General features: G+C 47.2%; 1 protein-coding gene and 1 long non-coding RNA gene across 2 annotated transcripts in view; one reads left to right on the top strand and one right to left on the bottom strand.

Annotated features, from left to right (window-relative positions):
• TATDN2 (TatD DNase domain containing 2) overlaps positions 1-4,136 on the bottom strand; it is a 56,752-nt gene extending 52,616 nt beyond the window's left edge. The window contains exon 1 of the mRNA XM_068252797.1: positions 4,041-4,136. The gene's annotated coding sequence lies outside the window, so the exon portion shown is untranslated. The remainder of the gene's footprint in view (positions 1-4,040) is intronic.
• Positions 4,137-4,262: 126 nt separating this feature from the next.
• The window catches only part of LOC137532370 (uncharacterized), a 33,314-nt gene continuing 23,775 nt past the window's right edge, over positions 4,263-13,801 (top strand). The window contains exon 1 of the long non-coding RNA XR_011023912.1: positions 4,263-4,320. This is a non-coding gene — a long non-coding RNA (uncharacterized lncRNA). The remainder of the gene's footprint in view (positions 4,321-13,801) is intronic.

The raw sequence follows: 13,801 nt of genomic DNA, 5'->3' as shown, positions 1-13,801 counted from the left end.
GCAGCTCGCACACTGTTCACGGAGACAGTCTCCGTGAACTGGCATGGAAAGGTCGCTCGATCGAGCGGCCGTTTCCATGCTATACCACTAACGACCCGCCGACGCCTATCGGCGTTAGCTGGTCGTTAAGTGGTTAAGCAACCTCGACTCAGTCTTCTGACGGAGCCGACGTTACTCACTGAGCGCTGCAATAGGAATGATTCCTATTGTAGTCTATGGAGGCGCCGGCTGCGCCCAAATCTAGCAGCGCTGAAAAGCACTGCTCCGACCTGTAGTCCCCAGTTTACAAGTAATGATGGGACATGCTGGTACCTGTAGTCCCCAGTTTACAAGTAATGATGGGACATGCTGGTACCTGTAGTCCCCAGTAAGCAAGTAATGATGGGACATGCTGGTACCTGTAGTCCCCGGTAAGCAAGTAATGATGGGACATGCTGGTACCTGTAGTCCCCGGTAAGCAAGTAATGATGGGACATGCTGGTACCTGTAGTCCCCGGTAAGCAAGTAATGATGGGACATGCTGGTACCTGTAGTCCCCAGTAAGCAAGTAATGATGGGACATGCTGGTACCTGTAGTCCCCAGTAAGCAAGTAATGATGGGACATGCTGGTACCTGTAGTCCCCAGTAAGCAAGTAATGATGGGACATGCTGGTACCTGTAGTCCCCAGTAAGCAATGATGGGACATGCTGGTACCTGTAGTCCCCAGTAAGTAATGATGGGACATGCTGGTACCTGTAGTCCCCAGTAAGCAAGTAATGATGGGACATGCTGGTACCTGTAGTCCCCAGTAAGCAAGTAATGATGGGACATGCTGGTACCTGTAGTCCCCAGTAAGCAAGTAATGATGGGACATGCTGGTACCTGTAGTCCCCAGTAAGCAAGTAATGATGGGACATGCTGGTACCTGTAGTCCCCAGTAAGCAAGTAATGATGGGACATGCTGGTACCTGTAGTCCCCAGTATACAAGTAATGATGGGACATGCTGGTACCTGTAGTCCCCAGTATACAAGTAATGATGGGACATGCTGGTACCTGTAGTCCCCAGTAAGCAAGTAATGATGGGACATGCTGGTACCTGTAGTCCCCAGTAAGCAAGTAATGATGGGACATGCTGGTACCTGTAGTCCCCAGTATACAAGTAATGATGGGACATGCTGGTACCTGAAGTCCCCAGTATACAAGTAATGATGGGACATGCTGGTACCTGTAGTCCCCAGTAAGCAAGTAATGATGGGACATGCTGGTACCTGTAGTCCCCAGTAAGCAAGTAATGATGGGACATGCTGGTACCTGTAGTCCCCGGTAAGCAAGTAATGATGGGACATGCTGGTACCTGTAGTCCCCGGTAAGCAAGTAATGATGGGACATGCTGGTACCTGTAGTCCCCGGTAAGCAAGTAATGATGGGACATGCTGGTACCTGTAGTCCCCAGTATACAAGTAATGATGGGACATGCTGGTACCTGTAGTCCCCAGTAAGCAAGTAATGATGGGACATGCTGGTACCTGTAGTCCCCAGTAAGCAAGTAATGATGGGACATGCTGGTACCTGTAGTCCCCAGTAAGCAATGATGGGACATGCTGGTACCTGTAGTCCCCAGTAAGTAATGATGGGACATGCTGGTACCTGTAGTCCCCAGTAAGCAAGTAATGATGGGACATGCTGGTACCTGTAGTCCCCAGTAAGCAAGTAATGATGGGACATGCTGGTACCTGTAGTCCCCAGTAAGCAAGTAATGATGGGACATGCTGGTACCTGTAGTCCCCAGTAAGCAAGTAATGATGGGACATGCTGGTACCTGTAGTCCCCAGTATGCAAGTAATGATGGGACATGCTGGTACCTGTAGTCCCCAGTATACAAGTAATGATGGGACATGCTGGTACCTGTAGTCCCCAGTATACAAGTAATGATGGGACATGCTGGTACCTGTAGTCCCCAGTAAGCAAGTAATGATGGGACATGCTGGTACCTGTAGTCCCCAGTAAGCAAGTAATGATGGGACATGCTGGTACCTGTAGTCCCCAGTATACAAGTAATGATGGGACATGCTGGTACCTGTAGTCCCCAGTATACAAGTAATGATGGGACATGCTGATACCTGTAGTCCCCAGTAAGCAAGTAATGACGGGACATGCTGGTACCTGTAGTCCCCAGTAAGCAAGTAATGATCAGACATGCTGGTACCTGTAGTCCCCAGTAAGCAAGTAATGACAGGACATGCTGGTACCTGTAGTCCCCAGTAAGCAAGTAATGATGGGACATGCTGGTACCTGTAGTCCCCAGTATACAAGTAATGATGGGACATGCTGGTACCTGTAGTCCCCAGTAAGCAAGTAATGATGGGACATGCTGGTACCTGTAGTCCCCAGTAAGCAAGTAATGATGGGACATGCTGGTACCTGTAGTCCCCAGTAAGCAAGTAATGACAGGACATGCTGGTACCTGTAGTCCCCAGCAAGCAAGTAATGATGGGACATGCTGGTACCTGTAGTCCCCAGTAAGCAAGTAATGATGGAACATGCTGGAACCTGTAGTCCCCAGTAAGCAAGTAATGATGGGACATGCTGGTACCTGTAGTCCCCAGTAAGCAAGTAATGACAGGACATGCTGGTACCTGTAGTCCCCAGTAAGCAAGTAATGATGGGAAATGCTGGTACCTGTAGTCCCCAGTAAGCAAGTAATGATGGAACATGCTGGAACCTGTAGTCCCCAGTAAGCAAGTAATGATGGAACATGCTGGAACCTGTAGTCCCCAGTAAGCAAGTAATGATGGGACATGCTGGTACCTGTAGTCCCCAGTATACAAGTAATGATGGGACATGCTGGTACCTGTAGTCCCCAGTAAGCAAGTAATGACAGGACATGCTGGTACCTGTAGTCCCCAGTAAGCAAGTAATGATGGGACATGCTGGTACCTGTAGTCCCCAGTATACAAGTAATGATGGGACATGCTGGTACCTGTAGTCCCCAGTAAGCAAGTAATGATGGGACATGCTGGTACCTGTATTCCCCAGTAAGCAAGTAATGATGGGACATGCTGGTACCTGTAGTCCCCAGTAAGCAAGTAATGACAGGACATGCTGGTACCTGTAGTCCCCAGTAAGCAAGTAATGATGGGACATGCTGGTACCTGTAGTCCCCAGTAAGCAAGTAATGATGGGACATGCTGGAACCTGTAGTCCCCAGTATACAAGTAATGATGGGACATGCTGGTACCTGTAGTCCCCAGTATACAAGTAATGATGGGACAACATGCTGGTACCTGTAGTCCCCAGTAAGCAAGTAATGATGGGACATGCTGGTACCTGTAGTCCCCAGTAAGCAAGTAATGATGGGACATGCTGGTACCTGTAGTCCCCAGTATACAAGTAATGATGGGACATGCTGGTACCTGTAGTCCCCAGTAAGCAAGTAATGATGGGACATGCTGGTACCTGTAGTCCCCAGTAAGCAAGTAATGATGGGACATGCTGGTTGGTACCTGTAGTCCCCAGTAAGCAAGTAATGATGGGACATGCTGCAGTGTTCTCCCCAGGCTCTTTTAGCCGGGTGCTCCACCCGGCTAGATTTGGTGACCACCCGGCTGTCATCGGCTCACCTCCTCACCTCCTCCTATGCTGTAAGCAGAGTTGCCCTGCATTTTCATCTCGTTCCACCCGGCTACTTTTTCATGCCACCCGGCTACTATTTCATGCCACCCGGCTAGAAACAAATTCTGGGGAGAACACTGCGCTGGTACCTGTAGTATACCAGTAATGACAGGACATGCTGGTACCTGTAGCCCCACCCAGTATACCAAAGTCGTGAAAAGGTTTGTAACTTTACAATATTTTACAACCGGTTTAATAATTTATATTTACAGCTATCAGAAAGTAACCTAACCGTATTCTCACACAGAACCCCAGTAATGACAGGACCTGCTGGTACCTGTAGTCCCCCAGTAATGGCATGACATGCTGATACCAGCAGTCTCCCAGGAATGACAAGACAAGTCATGCTGACACTTGCAGTCCTCCAGGGACTGCGGACGGGTTACCTCAGGCTGCGCTCTGCTCTAGCAGCACACTCGGGATACACGCAGGTCACGTGCGCTACTCGCCCTCCTGAAGTCGGACTCCCGGCGCGCCGTCCGCTGCCTGCGCTGATTGGCTGCATCCCGGCGCAGCTCCTCCCTTCGCCCTGCAGTGATTGGACAGCTCTAGGCAAGGCAGTCAGAGGTATGTGTCTCCTGTGAGAAACGCCCCTGAAAATGTTGCATATTCTGGCCACGCCCCGGCCAAGATCTTCGCGGCGGGAAAAGAGGTGAATCCAGTCAAGTGAGGAAAACACGGTTTTGCTCTGTTATTATTATTTTATCACTACAACAAATGCAATGATCTCGAAGTGGGTTATAACGTTGAGTACAGCAATAATGTTCTTTCATTGCGTTTAGGACCTGTGTGGCATTTTCATCTTCTTTGTATATTGCAGTTTCATAAATGTAGAATGCTCTATCTTGCTGCTCTGGGATGCTGCAAATGTAACGCGAAAGCAATACATGCATTTTCTGCATTTGCATCATGTTTGCATGGCAGCCTATATATGTGCATAATTATACTAATAATAATAACCAGAGCAGGATCAGGCAACCAAGGCGGAGCAGTCCTTTTCAGCACAGGAAGATTTGGGCGCAGCCGGCGCCACCATAGACTAATAGGAATTACATCTATAGCGGTGCTCAGTGAGTAACGTCGACGGAGCAGAAGACTGAGCTGAAGTTGCTTTTAAAACCCAATAATGCGGCCTCCAGCAATAGCTGGAAGCTAAATTATATCATTACCCACCATCCATGGTGGTGGCCTGGAGGGGGAAAACTAATTAACACGGCCGGGACTTGTGGATCAGCCATATACCGGCTGTATCCTGCGCCCAAGTCTTCCTGCGCCGATTTCAAATGTATGTGGGCGGCAGGCTCCTTGACAAACTTGTCAAGGAGCCTGCCGCCCACCTACCACCTTCTATCACATTTCTCTGCTTCAGCTTTCCAAAAGGACCACAAACGGGTGCTAAATCTACTAACTTGCCTAGAGCCGCATCTCAAAGGGGTTCTGTGGATAGTTTTTAAAAACAAAAACTGACACTTACCTGGGGCTTCTACCTGCAGCTGTCCTGGCCCACGCAATCCTACGATCCTCCGTTCCCCGCCGCTGGTCACGGTCCAATTATTTTTATAACTAGATGAATGCAACTGAGCGGCCGCGCGTGTCCTAGGTGCTGCTCGCGTCTCCGGGAGCTTAGTGCGCAGATGCAATACAGAGGTTAGTTGTACTGCTCCTGCGCAGTAAGCTTCCGGAGATGCGAGGCCGCGCAGGCGCATTTGCATTCTTCTAGTTCAGTGCATGTTCCCGGTGATGTGGGTGCACGCCCGCACATGTGCAGTATGTTCCCGGTGATGTAGGTGCACGCCCGCACATGTGCAGTATGTTCCCGGTGATGTGGGTGCACGCCCGCACATGTGCAGTATGTTCCCGGTGATGTGAGTGCACGCCCGCACATGTGCAGTATGTTCCCGGTGACGTGGGTGCACGCCCGCACATGTGCAGTATGTTCCCGGTGATGTGGGTGCACGCCTGCACATGTGCAGTATGTTCCCGGTGATGTGGGTGCACGCCCGCACATGCGCAGAAGACCTTTAGAGCCTGCCAGTGGGTGCAGAGAGAAGACCGGAGCTGCGGCGATGGATAGACGTGACCTCTCAGGGCTGGAAGAAGCCCCAGGGTAAGTAAAGCTAGTTTTTTTTCATTTGCTTTGGATATCCTTTAATCCTTCTTTGGTAATAACTAAAAGGGGTGCTTGGAGGGAAAGGTAATGGCTGAGGGTTAAGGTGCGTCCACACGAACTACCAAATGCAACGACGGGTCCGCCGGACCCTCCTGCTGGGCGGTCCGGCGGACTGATAAGGCTGTTTCTGAACTATCCGAACGGATCGTTCAGAAACAGCCTTATCAGTCTGCCGACAGCGCGTACACACGCGCATACTGTCGGCTAAAGACCGCCCAGCGGGAGGGTCCGACGGACCCGTCGTTGCATTTGGTAGTGCGTGTGTATGCACCTGTAGGCACAGTGGTATAGTAATAGGAAATCCACTATCATGAAAATTAACATATAATGGAAATGTGCATTTGTCCCAGAGTAAAATGTTTACAGTGGGACTTTGCAGTGCCACATGACAGAGACCATTTAAAGGGAACCTAAACTGAGAAGGATAGGGATTTTTCCTTTTAAAATAATACCAGTTGCCTGAATCTCCTGCTGATCCTGTGTCTCTAATACTGTGAGCCACAACCCCTGAACAAGCATGCAGATCAGGTGCTCTGACTAGCTGCATGCTCATTTCAGGTGTGTGATTCAGCCACTACTGCAGCTAAAGAGATCAGCAGGGCTGCCAGGCAACTGGTATTGTTTAAAAGGAAACCTCCATATCCCTCTCAGTTTAGGTTCCCTTTAATGCTGAAAGTCACACTGCAATAGTAAGTCTATGCAAGGTTTAAAGTCCATCTGGTGCGATGTGCTCCAATGGTCTACGGCGCGCTATCCCAACGTAGTGCATTACTTCAGCTATTGCATGTTAACAGTGGCAGTGAAGCTTCCTTTTTATTGTATGCTTCACTGTATGCAATTCAACAGTCATATAACATGTGATGCGACTTTTCCATTGCACTCCTGCTTTTACAGGGAACAAAACACATCTCCCGCTGTGAACTTATCCTAAATTACCTTTTTTCTTTTGTTGCTGGTAAAGTAGGTAGTACAAATCTGACAGCCCATTTCCTCATGAGGGGTTCTTAGAGTTCTCTTTATTTTCAGAAGCACTTACTGAATGGCAGTTGTTCAATCCAACTGCCAAAATAGTGAATGAAGGAATCAGGAGGCTGGCATCTTTGCATAAAGCCTTTCCAGGGAGTGCTTAGGTATTAGGAAGCCCTGTACTCAGTTTAAGTAGCCAGGTGTGCCTCAGTATTAGGCAGCATCCTCCCCACTATAGGTAGCAGATGTGCCTCTCCCTCCATCTCTATACAGAGTTGCAACCATAGATTACAGGTTACTTACCCGGCTCTCATCTTCCACCGCTGATCTTCCTTCAGCTATGCGACCAGCGTCCTCTCTATGGCCACAGCGTGTCGTCATGTGGCCTGTCGGCATGTACTGGCTGCAGATCACATGATGCCACTACTATAGCCATGGAGATAGAACGGTGGATGTGCTTCTGAAGGGAGATTGGCGCTGGAAGCGAGAGCCAGTTAAGTAACCTGTCATTTGCACTCCGCTTGCAACTCTACATAGTCAGCTGAGGCAGCCAGAGGTACGGCCTCTACCTGTGAAACATGAGGTAATGAGTTTGAAAAAAAAGAGAGGGAGGGAGACACTGCGAATCCAGCCAGCCAGATTACAAAAGCCAAGCAGGGCTTTGCCGGTAGCTGCGCTAGCTAATCCTTAAGTGAGATAATCATTTTGGTTCCTTACCCCCTTTAGGTATATGGCCTAACGTTTGGGGATTGTTGCCTTCACCCTTCCTGGTCAGTATTGTTGTTTAAAGAAGGCTTCGGTGGGGGGGGGGGGGGGGGGGTAGCTTTAGGAATACTTGAACAAGAGAGCTTCTGTGGTCCTTTAATTGTGAAAAATGAAGTTAATTGATAAAAAAAAGAGAAACAATGAGGAAAAAAAAGGCCCCATTCTTAGCTGAGCTTATCTGCTCTCATTTTTGACTATAAGGCTGCTTTCACAGTGGGATGTTACAGGCACACGTTAGAGCAGCCTGTAACGCAGCCCAACTCACAGCACTGAAAAATCAATAGGGTGTTTACTGTGCCCACGTTGCGTTGGAGTATAACGCAGCACGGTAAATGAAAGTGCAGCATGCTGTGCGTTATACTCTTATATTGCTGCGTTAGACTGTTTGCACATGCTCAGAAATGTCTGGTTTGTTTTTTTTTGCCACATGGCTAATTAATATTCACTGCACTGTGGTGTTTACTTCCTGGAGTGGCCGCTTTGTGCTACGATTGGCTGGCGAGACCACGTGATGCGGAGTGTTCCGATCATGTGGTCTCCAGTCTTTTGCCGCATGAGCCGTTTTCGTCCGATAGTATGCGTCGAAAAGTACGCATCAAGAGACTCATAACGCGGCTCTACATAACGTCCAACTTCAAAGCTCACGTACGTTGCGTTAGGGGCACATTATGCGACCTTAACGTCGCATCTAACGCAACTTCTTCGTTGGAAAGAGCCCTAAAGAATGCCTTCCTCATCTAAAATCACAAATTCATCCAAGATAAATGTACCGGTATGTCGCAACAATAAAAAATGACGTTCATTTCTTACAAGAGAGAGCTTATTTGTACAGAGGAGTTATTGCACAGTCCGTTTTCTTACGTAAATTGAATACATTTATATTTCCATATGTTAGAGATTGCTAGACCTTTATGCCAGCGATTATTGGAACTGTATCAGCCCCTAGTGTCCCCAGCCCAAATAATTTCTTTCAGTGGTGGAGCTTAGCACTATACAGTGGCTTGCAAAAGTATTCGGCCCTCTTGAAGTTTTCCACATTTTGTCATATTACTGCCACAAACATGAATCAATTTTATTGGAATTCCATGTGAAAAACCAATACAAAGTGGTGTACACGTGAGAAGTGGAACGAAAATCAAACTTAAAGGGATACTGTAGGGGGGTCGGGGGAAAATGAGTTGAACTTACCCGGGGCTTCTAATGGTCCCCCACAGACATCCTGTACTTACGGAGCCACTCACCGATGCTCCGGCCCCGCCTCCGGTTCACTTCTGGAATTTCTGACTTTAAAGTCAGAAAAACACTGCGCTTGCGTTCCTGTGTCCTCGATCCCGCTGATGTCACCAGGAGCGTACCTCGCAGGCACAGACCATACTGGGCTTTTGCTATACACTCCTGGTGACATCGGCGGGAGCGAGGACACGGCAACGCAGGCGCAGTGGTTTTCTGACTTTAAAGTCAGAAATTCCAGAAGTGAACTGGAGGCGGGGCCGGAGCATCGGTGAGTGGCTGCGCCAACAAAGGATGTCTGCGGGAGACCATTAGAAGCCCCGGGTAAGTTCAGCTCATTTTCCCCCAACCCCCCTACAGTATCCCTTTAATTTTAAACATTTTTTTAAAATAAATAACTGCAAAGTAGGGTGTGCGTAATTATTCTGCCCCCTTTGGTCTGAGTGCAGTCAGTTGCCCATAGACATTGCCTGATGAGTGCTAATGACTAAATAGAGTGCACCTGTGTGTAATCTATTGTCAGTACAAATACAGCTGCTCTGTGACGGCCTCAGAGGTTGTCTAAGAGAATATTGGGAGCACAAACACCATGAAGTCCAAAGAACACACCAGACATGTCAGGGATAAAGTTATTGAGAAATTTAAAGGAGGCTTAGGCTACAAAAATTTCCAAAGCCTTGAACATCCCACGGAGCACTGTTCAAGCGATCATTCAGAAATGGAAGGAGTATGGCACAACTGTAAACCTACCAAGACAAGGCCGTCCACCTAAACTCACAGGCCGAACAAGGAGAGCGCTGATTAGAAATGCAGTCAAGAGGCCCATGGTGACTCTGGACGAGCTGCAGAGATCTACAGCTCAGGTGGGGGAATCTATCCATAGGACAACTATTAGTCATGCACTGCACAAAGTTGGCCTTTATGGAAGAGTGGCAAGAAGAAAGCCATTGTTAACAGAAAAGCATAAGAAGTCCCGTTTGCAGTTTGCCACAAGCCATGTGGGGGACACAGCAAACATGTGAAAGAAGGTGCTCTGGTCAGATGAGACCAAAATGGAGGGGCGGAGGTTCACCTTCCAGCAGGACAACGACCCTAAACCTAAAGCCAGAGCAACAATGGAATGGTTTAAAACAAAACATATCCATGTGTTAGAATGACTCAGTCAAAGTCCAGATCTAAATCCAATCGAGAATCTGTGGCAAGATTTGAAAACCGCTGTTCTCAAACGCTGTCCATCTAATCTGACTGAGCTGGAGCTGTTTTGCAAAGAAGAATGGGCAAGGATTTCAGTCTCTAGATGTGCAAAGCTGGTAGAGACATACCCTAAAAGACTGGCAGCTGTAATTGCAGCAAAAGGTGCTTCTACAAAGTATTGACTCAGGGGGCTGAATAATTACGCACACCCCACTTTGCAGTTATTTATTTTTAAAAAATGTTTGTAATGATGTATGATTTTTGTTCCACTTCTCACGTGTACACCACTTTGTATTGGTCATTTACGTGGAATTCCAATAAAATTGTTTTATGTTTGTGGCAGTAATGTGACAAAATGTGGAAAACTTCAAGGGGCCGAATACTTTTGCAAACCACTGTATATTTGGGATTGTCTAGTATTATATTAAATGTATTATATTGACATGCTGTTTTTATTTACAGGATCCACTGTGCCCTTTCTATTTAGTTTATATTATTTTTAAGACTTTAAGCACATGTGGGGATATGGAGGCTGATATATTTATTTCCTTGTAAACAATGCAAATTTGATGGATGTCCTGCTGATCCTCTGTCTCTGTACCAGAGCTGATATAAAGAAAACAGTTTATACATACCTGGGCCAGTGGCGTAGCTAAAGAGCTGTGGGCCCCGGTGCAAGTTTTACATGCCCCCCCCCCCCCAAGCACTCTATACATAACAATTGATACGGCGCACCAAAACCTGCCAAGGACAACCCCAGTGTCAGAGGTGCAAGAAGGGGATGGGGAACAGTGTGTTAAGGATTACTACTATTCAAAGCATCTATAGAAGTGATTATTACCAGCACAGGACCAATAGAGAGCTAATACTGTGATAGAGGGTGGACCCTTCGGGCCCCTCTGGCCCAAGGGCCCCGATGCGGTCGCTACCTCTGCACCCCCTATTGCTACGCCCCTGCCTGGGGCTTCCTCCAGCCCCACACGCACCGATCGCTCCCACGCCGCCGTCCTCAGTCTTCCTGACTGTAATGATCGCTGCTGCAGCAGGTATTGCTGGAAGTAGTAGTGCTGCAGCTCGGGCAGTTCTGATCTCTTTCCATGCAAGCTGCATAGCTTTGTCTGCCTTTCCCTGCTGTCAGCTTGTGACTGATTATCATTCACCTGTGTGGGAATCTGCATGTCTGCTCCCATTGGATGACCTCAGTATAAAGATCTGCTTCCTGCAGGACTCCTCGGGTTTTCATAGCTTCAGTTTAAGCCTGTCTTGCTGTCGCTTCAGCCCCCGATCGTGTTTCTTGTTCTAAAAGATACTTTGCTGGTTTTGCATCATATATTGGTTCATTGCCCATATATATGCATACCAGCACGTTTATTATTTTCCTTGTATTCATGTTACGTTGATACATCAGTGTCGCTGATGTATACGTACACGAACTGTTTATATCCTGTGTGCAGTTAGTCAGCTTTCCAGCACGTTTAGGTAGGTTGCGCGTATCGTGATCAGATCACCCGTGCTGAGTTAGTTACCCTGCTCCTGAATCTGTTTGTGGATTGCGTTCATCTCTGCGAAGAGATAACAAATCCTTCTGAATCCGGTTCTGTTACCGGTTGTGGATTGCGTTCATCTCTGCGAAGAGATAACGAATCCTTCTGAATCCTGTTCTGTTACCGGTTGTGGATTGCGTTCATCTCTGCGAAGAGATAGCGAATCCTTCTGAGTCCTGTTCCCTGTATCGTTCCAGTCCTAAGTCAGTGTTCCTGCTTATGTCATATATCGGTTCATTGCCGATATATACATATGTTAGTCAGACGTTACAAATAGTTTCATTGATAGCTGTAATTGTAATACGCTAGGAAATCATACTTATTGTATATTTATCTGTGTTACGTTCATCTATCTTGATCCTGCTATTTCCTGACTATCCTGTCCTGTCTTTGTGAGGCACGCCATCGCCGTTACGCATTGGCTGCCTCATTCCAGTCTGTCTTGTTGTGGACGCTTGCTGGCACTAAGTAGCGGCTAGCTAGCAAGCGTTCATTCTGTCTACCTGTCCTGATCTCCTCAGTTCTGGTTTATGCGCTCAGCGCTACTTTGCGCTGAGACGTTATAGCGAAAGTATTGTTTGTGGCTGTCGGATCTGCACCGGCTCTGTGCGCCACAATCTCCTATTGGAGTCAGTCCTCCCCTCCACTATACTAGGGATAGCCTGTTTCCTTGTGCTAGTGTGTGTACCTCCTCCACGTCAGCTCATGCGTTGCATGCTGACTGTGGAGAATACACCACCAAGCCTTACATTATGAAAACCCCATTACCAATCCCCATTGTGGGGGGGATTCCCAGAAAGTATGACACTGTTAATTATGGTTCCTGTTCCTTTAAGAAATTTGAAGAACTTAACTCTGAAACAGAAAATGAGTTTTTCTCTGAATGTGCCAGGTTCCTGGCCAATCCCGATCTCCAAGCGACTCCTGTTTCAACCTGGGCACTCCAACCAAGTTATATTTTATTTAAAGGGGAATTATTTCAGTGGGCATTTGATGTTCTCAATCATTCCGATTTGAAAGAGAGACCGCTGGAATTTCTAGCGTTTGTGATCCATAACTGGTTGCGCATAGATCCATTTCCTTTTCCTCTAAATGAACTCCTGGCAGCAGGCCAATCAGCTTCTCATTCAATTGCTTGCAAAAATGATCAGCAAGCAGAAAGTGTAAGGGCCCGTTTCCACTAGTGCGGTGCGAATCGCTGGGATTCCACCGCTGACAAAATCGCATGCGGATGCGATTCCGCATGCGATTTTTGCCGCGATTTCGCATAGGCAGGCTATCAGCGATTTTAACCATGTCACTGCCTGGCTCAATGTACATTAGTTTTAGATTTCCCCTATTAAATCCATTGCCTGCGAATCGCCTGCATTCCACACGCAGGCGAATTCTGCAGGCCCTACCGTGCAGAAAAATCCTGCACAGAAAAACGCACCAAAAAACTGACAAGTGGAAACAGTCTCATCCACTTGTATTAGTTATGCGAATCCGCATGCAGACAACGCATGCGGATTCGCTCTAGTGGAAACGGGCCCTTACTGATAATTTTCCTGCAGCCTTAAATAAATCACCAAAAACAGCAGGGTCTAAGGCAAAACGCAAACGTTCTAAGAAACGTGTCCGATCTGCAGAGTCGTTATCCTTAGCGACTGAGACCTATAATGAGATTCTGCCATTAACAGATAATGAAATGCAATTGTCTTTCAGGGGAGTTAAATGGACTTATGAAACTACTAATGAACTTTCCTCCCTGGCTAGGGAAAATAAAGATTTTTGTTTAAAAGAATTATCTGAGTATGATTATGAGGAGATATTACAGAGTATTGAACAAATCAACTTATTTGTGAAGCAAGGAAAGTTTGCATACACTACAGTTCAGCACTTGCTACAGGTATTGGAGATTCTTAGGAATAAGGAATCTGCCAATCACCTGCTAATTAACCCAATATATGTCCCTGCCACAATCATATCTGCAAACCATGATCTGCCTGTTAAGTATGCTTGGAATCCTCCATTTGAGAAAGGAGAGATGGAAGCCCTGGTCTGTGAATGGAAGAATGATTCAAGTTCATTTTGTCAATTTTACAGTGCAAAAAGTGAAATGGTATTGAATGCATGCATTAAGTCAGCCTATAACCTAATAGAGACTGGTGTGTGTAGGTATGACTGTGTGGCTCCTTTGATTGATGTGTGGGAACTGATTTTGGATGATTTTTATGTGACTCCGAATTCGCAAATATGGCGTTCTGACCCGCCTGCTTCAGCACCTTTCGCTGATTCA

This window comes from Hyperolius riggenbachi, chromosome 9 (assembly GCF_040937935.1).
Source record: "Hyperolius riggenbachi isolate aHypRig1 chromosome 9, aHypRig1.pri, whole genome shotgun sequence".
Taxonomy (NCBI): domain Eukaryota; kingdom Metazoa; phylum Chordata; class Amphibia; order Anura; family Hyperoliidae; genus Hyperolius; species Hyperolius riggenbachi.
The sequence above is the reverse complement of the archived record's forward strand: the minus strand, read 5'-3'. Positions and strand labels throughout refer to the sequence as shown.